We start from the raw sequence: 6,895 nt of genomic DNA, 5'->3' as shown, positions 1-6,895 counted from the left end.
GGGGAGGGGCTGCTGAGAGGCCTGAGTTCTATCCTTGCTGTTGTCAGTAGAAATGGAAAGGAGGCCCCCTAGAAGGAAACAGAGCAGCTGGGGGTTCAGAGAGGGGGAGGGGCTCAGGAGAGGCAGCTGGCAGGCGGGAAGCTGATCTGGGGGTCTCAAGTTTCTTGACATCAATTAGAGCAGCCGGCCTGAGCTCATTAGTAGCCCGGGGTGCAGGGCTCATCAATAATGAATTCACCCTGCACACTGTCCCCCCCCCCAGCTGCCTGCAAGGTCACCCCACCCTCCAGCCAACTGCATCCCCTTGGTAAGCTGAGCATCCCCACCTCTGAGACTTCCCGAACTCTGAGTCCCTGGGGGCAGCATGGGAGGGGGGACAGGCCCAGGGCAGAGGGGTCTCACTGATCAGCCATGCTACTGCCTGCTTGTTCTCAGAATCCATTTGGGAGAGAGAATGGGGTGAGGCGAGGTGAATGTACGTGGGGGTGGATGAGACACCTGGGAGGAAGGTTTGTGACCCCTGGGGTGAATGGCCTGGGAGCGAGAGAAACGCCTCTGATGGGCTCCAGAACCCACCTTGTCCCCCAAGGCCAGGTGTGGGCAGCAAGGCTCAGTCCCTGAGATCTGGAGACCTCTGGGTGACAAGGCCTGCCCCCCTCCAGCATTTTCCTGCCCTTGGGCTAGAGCATTTGGCAGGTGCAGAAACAGATCTTTCCCAAACGAAATCAGTGGAGTGAGGGCAAGAGACTGCTGAGGCCCAGAAATAGGAACTTGAACTTCCTGTAACTAAACTAGACATTTAGTCCTAACTTCCCCCCAGAACCCAGGAGTGCCAGCCCCCAGCCCCCTTCCTAGACTGCTCCCCAGCACTAGTCTGCCACCCTCCCACTGACCTCTTCCTCCCTGTCTCCACCCTCCCTAAATCCCGGGTGTTCTAGTTCCCAGTCACACCTCTTTCCCTCTGCCTGGGGTTGGCCTGAAGCTGGCTGCTTGGCATTCTGGGAGCTCCTCCTGCCACCCTCTCTTGGGGCAGGTACAGACAGGTCCAGGCTGCAGCAGCTGCATCATCCCCAGACACCTCCCAGACTCCCAGACTCCAGCTTCCCGCTGGGGCTGCAGTTGCCCATCCTCAGTCAAGTCCCCCCGCTGGCACTTAGAACACACCCCGGCCTGTTCTCCTGCGCCCCTGACATTCTCCCCAGCCCAGACATTCTGTCCCAGCGCCACGCTCCTTGGCATCTCCGCACACCCCCCTACCAGTCCTCTTCACACCAAGCCGGCCCGGGTAGGGGATGCCCTGGGTCCAGGCCCTGCACAGGTGCTGCCCTCCCGTCCCAGCCCAGGTCTTTCTCCAGGGCTGGTTCTCGGCCCTGGCTGGCCTGGCTGGCCTGGCTGCCGTCCTCTGGTTCCGGTGATGGTCTCCCTCGCCAGCTGCTTTTTCTACCACTGTGGGTCCATCGACCCCAAATCTCTTCACTCAGACCTTCCCCAAGGAACCGGGCGTCCGAGCCCCATCCCCCGGGTCCACCTGCACCCTGCGTCTCTCCTCTGAGCCCCAGACTCGGGCTCCGAAGTCAGAGAAGCGAAGTGGCACCCAAACGTTCCCTGGCACCCCCCGCCGGCCCATGCCCGGAGCAGGCGGCGCCCCCCAGCCCAGGCCCCGTGCGGGACCCGGCGGCGCCCACCTCGCGGCCGGCGAGGACCAGCGTCCAGAGCCCGGGAGGCTCAGCCTGCAGCGCGCTCGCCGCCGCACCCCGTCTCGGGATGTCCGCGCGCGCCCCCGCGCCGCCGCTGTGCACCCCAGATCCAGGACACCCGGGCCGCGGCGGGGGAGCCCGGGGGCAGGACGCCCCTCCCGGCCCGGCCCCTCCTCCCGCCTCACCTGCTGCGGGCCCCGCCCCGCCCCGCCCCGCCGGCCTGCGCTCCGCCCCCGGCTCCTCCCCCCGCACCCCAGCCCGACCGGAGCGGCCCCCGGGACAGAGCGACGCGGAACCCCGGGCGCCGGGTCCCCAGCATGATCCTCGGTGAGTGGGCGCCGCGGCCGCGGCCCCCGGGCCCCCCGGCGGGTCACCCCGAGCTCCCGGCCCCCGGGACTGCGGCCGCCCTCCGCCCCGGCTCCCCTCCCCCTCATCTGGCTCCACATCTGGGGTCGCGTCTTCTGCGCCCCAGGCCTCCGCTGCTCGGGGTGACCTCGCGAGTGCGGCAGGGGGAGGCGGAGGCGCGGGACCCCCGCCCCAGAGGCGATGCGCGTCTTCACGGGGCTCATGAATACTGGATGACCGGCCACGCGGGCGGGGGGCCCGGCCTGCGGCGCCGCGAGGTGCGCCCCGAGCCCCCCGCCGCGCCGGCCTCCGCGCGCCGCCCGCGCGCCCACGGCCCGGACCCCGAGGGGGGAGGAGGAAGTGGGGGGCGGGGTGGGGAGAAGATGGTGGGTGCAGCGTCGGGGAGGGTGTGCGGGGAGGTGGGGACCCGCGGGCTGGAGGCTGGGGGGCCGGGGCAGAAGGGTGGGAAACTGTCCATCCCGGGCCCTGCGGCGGGGCCGGGCTCCGCAGCCATCCTGCCCCGGCACGCCGGGACCTGCCCCGCTCCGCGCTCCGCCGCCCCGGCCCTGCCTCCTGCCCTCCTCCTGCCTCTCCCCCGCCTCCCCCACCCCTGCCTGGGGCCCGGGGCCACAGGAGAGTGGGGGGCTCGGCAGGGTAAGGCTGGGGGAGGGGCGCCCCCTCTGGGCCCCGACAGCCCTTCAGCCACAGCCACCCCATCCTCATGACCTAGATGGGAAGGGAGCCCTGGGGGGAGGGGCCTCGTGCACTAGACTCTCCGCTCACTCCAGGCCCCTGCCCGCCACCCCCCTCCACGGCGGTCCCCCGGCCTCTCTGTCCTCTGGCCTGGGCGCCCCCAGCCAGGCCTGGACACCTGTGGTCTCCCTGCCCCCCAGGGGGACATCTGGCCCCAAGCTGGTGCGCTGGGCTGGACGGCTCCGGCCTGGGCCCTCTGCTGCGTCCCTGCCAGCCTCTGGCTTTTCTTCTCTCATTTGACCCCTGTCGCCTTCCACGAGCAGTGTCTCTTCCCCCCTCTGCCCGCCTTTCCCTGTCTCTTCTCACCCCCGCTGCCTCTCCTCACTCTCGTCGCTGATGCCTGCCCCCTCCGCCTGGCGCCGGCTCCACTAGGAAATGAATGAGTGAACGGAGCCATGAATGACTGGATGTCGGCCTCCTTCCCAAGGGCTCCTCTAGCAGGGCAGCGGCTCTCCGTCCACCTGCGGGGGACTGTCCCCACCCTCGAGTGACCCCCACCCACACGCCCTGGACTAGGTGCCCAGAGCACAGGCTCTGCCTTCCTCCATCCCCTGCAATCCCTGTGCCCTGGCTCCACCCTGGGCACAGGCCCCGAAGGCAGCTCCGTGCTTGTCCACAACCGGCCGTGGGAGCCTCCCTCCCCTGCCCTCAGGAGGACTGGGGACCTGCTCATGGGCTGACTCAGACCCCACCCAGGGAGAGTGCCTGAGTCCAAACTCTCTGAAACTGGACCCTCCACCACCGATTGGACCCCCGCCACGTCTCCCCAGAGGCCACTGTCATTTATCCCCTCTTGGTGCTAAGCCCACAGAGGGGTGGGGAGCCTGGCAGCCTGCACAACCTGACCCTCTTTAGGGAAAGGAGAGAGGAAGGATGCTGCTGGCCAAAACTCGGGCTGTGCCTTTGGGGTCCAAGCTAAGATTTTCAGGCTCTGAATGCTGAGGTCCGCCACGGTGGCCTTGCCTGGAGGGGAGGCCCGGTCTGCTTGCTTCAGATGCAGACTGCGGGCTCAGGTTTAAGGGAGTGGTTCTGGGCTCCAGGTCGCTGTTCTGGCCCTGGTACCAGGTCCCCTCCAACTGGGCCTCAGGTGTTGGGGGAGGGGCTCATGGAAAGAGGCCCTCTCCCAGCAGGATTTCTCCTGGTCTTCCCTGCTGGCCCTTCCTGGCCACCTCCTCCTCCCTGTAGGCCCTGCCCCCGCCCACATCCGCCCTGGGGTTATTAGGGATGATGTTTTCAGTAGTTCATAATCATCCCCTTATTGCTTTCATCTTTGACTTCAAAGCCTCTCTGGCCCTCAGTCTGCCTCCTGCCAAGAGGGGGGAAATTGAGGCAGAGGGGGGCAGATATATGGGATTTCATCAAGAAGTCAAGGCCCAGGGATTCAGGGCTGTCTCCCTTTCCCCTCCAGCCCCCTTTAGGCATTTTGCGGGGAGGGAAAAGAGGTCAAAAGTCTTGACGAGAAAGAGATGAGGTGGAGATGTGATTCCAGGCCAGGCTGCAACCCGTCCTCCCTTGCCCGAGTCTGGGGGTCACTTTAACCCAGTGCTGACTCCACACTTTTCACCTCCTTGGCCCCTAACTCAACCTGCAACTCTCACCCCACTACCTCTCTCTGATCTTAATTTCATCCAGGCCCCGGTCTCCAGACCACACTACTCCATGGCTACCCTAACACTCTCCTTGGCTCCTGCAGCCTCCTGGCTGTCCCCGGAGCCAGCTCTCTGTGGGCCTTCCAAAGGCCGCAGGCCTCAGGCCCCACCTAAGGTAGTCAAGGACTCCAAACTGACTGGGATTTCTGGGGAAGAGCGGAGGGAAAAGACCAGACCTCAGTGGGTGGAAGAAATCAGACATGGCTTGGTGCCGCAGGCCAACCTGAATGGGACTAGTTCTGAATGCCAGGTGGGCGCAGAAAGGGACAGATGGACAGTCATGGAGGGTCTGAGAGTTCACTCCCTCTAAGGTGCACTGGGAACTTATAAAGCACTTGGCAGCTCCCCATGGAGCCGGGTGGGGCTCGAGCTACTGGAGGTAATTACTCTAATGAGCTTCCCTCTGGAGCGGCCTGCCCCAGCCAGGCCCCGGCTCCTCCCTGCCCTGCCTGACATGTGTGTTGCGCACAGACACGCACACACACAAACACAGCCGCAACTCCAGTCTGGCTCTGCCCCCTCCCCCGACCTGCCTGAAGCCCTCACCTAGCTAGATGTCAGAGGCCTTGGGTTTCCTGCCTCATTTCCTGCCTCTCAGCTTTTCCCTCTCCCTTCCGCAGCCTGCCCAGAAAGGTAAAGTGCAGAAAGTAGAGCACCAGGCAGGTCAGACCCCTTACTAGCTGTGTGACCTTGGCCGAGGAACAGCTCCTCTCTGAGCTGACCGTCATCATCTGTAAGACGAGGAGTCATTTATTTGGTAAGCATTTATGGAGCTCTCTCACAGGCCGGCCAGCCCTTTATTCTCGCAACCCCAAGGCAGGTACTGTTGTTCAAACCTGACGAATGACGAACGAGACTCAGAGGGCCCCAGAAACGAGCTAGTCACACAGCTAGTCACACAGCTAGTGGGCAGCACGCCAGGTGGCTGGCATAGAGCAAGCCCTCAAAGTGGCAGTGATTATTATTCTCAGCCGAGTGGGGACGGGACTGGGGACTGAGACTTGAGCTCCCTGAAACGGAGAACCCCGCTCCTGCCCGCCCAGCCCCATAAGCTGCCATCGACCTGTCTCCCCACTTGAGACCTCAGAGTGGAGTGAAGCTGAGACTCTGGAGAGACAAATGGGGCTCTAGTTGGCCCCCGATGCTTCCTTCTCTCGCTGGCTCCACCATCCTTCACCCCTTCCTCCGGGTTCCCTGCCCCCACCTCTCCCCAGGGGTCCTGTCTGTAGAAAAGAGGAGTTGATAAGACCCAGGGGAACTGAGTGCACCACTGTTCCCAGCCGCAGGCAGTGCCCGCTCTCTGTCCTCTCCATGGGCAAGATGGAAGCTTGTGCCCAGACCCCTGCTTCAGCCTCAGACGAGAGCTCTCTGGAGTTGTGCCACAGAGAAAGAATTTGCTACCGAGTGGATCCGACTGTTATTTAAATCCCAGGTCTGCTCTTTACAGGCTGTGTGACATCAGCCAAGTGTGTTAACTTTTCTGAGCCTCAGTTTGCTCATGTGTCCAATGGGAAATACAGTATCGGATGCCTCGGAGAATCGTGGCCACCTCGGCAATTAATGACGTGTGATCATACTTAGAATTCGTTGCAGGTCACATAACAGCTCCTCAATACACATTGTTCTGTTGCCTTTTCTGAAACTCACCTCTCGCCTCTGGGATGAGAGGGGTGTTTGTGGGATGGGGGTCTAAAGGGTCTGGAACCTGGGGAAGGGTCAGGGAGCTGGAGGAGGCCTGCGTGTGGGGTGGGGCAAGTGCCAGTCCTAAACCAGCTGCTGGGGGTGGGTGCCGGGGACTCTGGGAGTGCTCAGGTTTCTCTCACCATTCCGGATGGTGCCTGGGGCTCGTTAAGGCTGCCCTGGTCCCCTGTGCCAGGCAGGAGGGGGTGGGGCGCAGAGGGGCGATGCAGAGGGGGCCCGACTAGAGAGGGGAGCGGGCCCAATGGCGCTGTCTGTGCACCCCACTCTTGTCTCTCCTGCTCTCTGCTCACTGTCTCGGGGGTCTTTCTCCCCAAGTCGCCAGCTCTGTCCAGCTCCTCAGCAGTGTCTCTCTTCTTAGCTCCCATTTCATTCTCGTCCACCTCTCCACTGTTCTCTATCCTTTGCTCTCTCAAGGTCTGTATCCCCTTCTGGGCCACCTACTCCCCTACGCCTGCTTCTGCCCATCTTTTCCACTCTCTCTCACTCCCCTGTGCCTGTCTGTCTGTCTGTGCGTCTCCCTCCCTCTCTTTTTCTTCTCCCCCGACCCCATCTCAACCCTGAGTGGCAGAGGAGGGCATGGACACTAGCACACAAACCCTTGCTACCCAAAGGCCAAAGACCAGCATCCTGCCCTTCTTTTCAAACCCTTAGACCCTGGAGCCTGAGCTCCGAGCAGCCTTGACCCCTCTCGCCTCAGCACCCAGTCCACCGAGTCCTGGCCACAGATGGAAGAGATAGACCCCTCTAGAA

Source organism: Talpa occidentalis, unplaced genomic scaffold (genome assembly GCF_014898055.3).
Source record: "Talpa occidentalis isolate TD23 unplaced genomic scaffold, MPIMG_talOcc4v2.1 talOcc4.16, whole genome shotgun sequence".
Taxonomy (NCBI): domain Eukaryota; kingdom Metazoa; phylum Chordata; class Mammalia; order Eulipotyphla; family Talpidae; genus Talpa; species Talpa occidentalis.
This window is presented reverse-complemented; position numbering follows the sequence as displayed.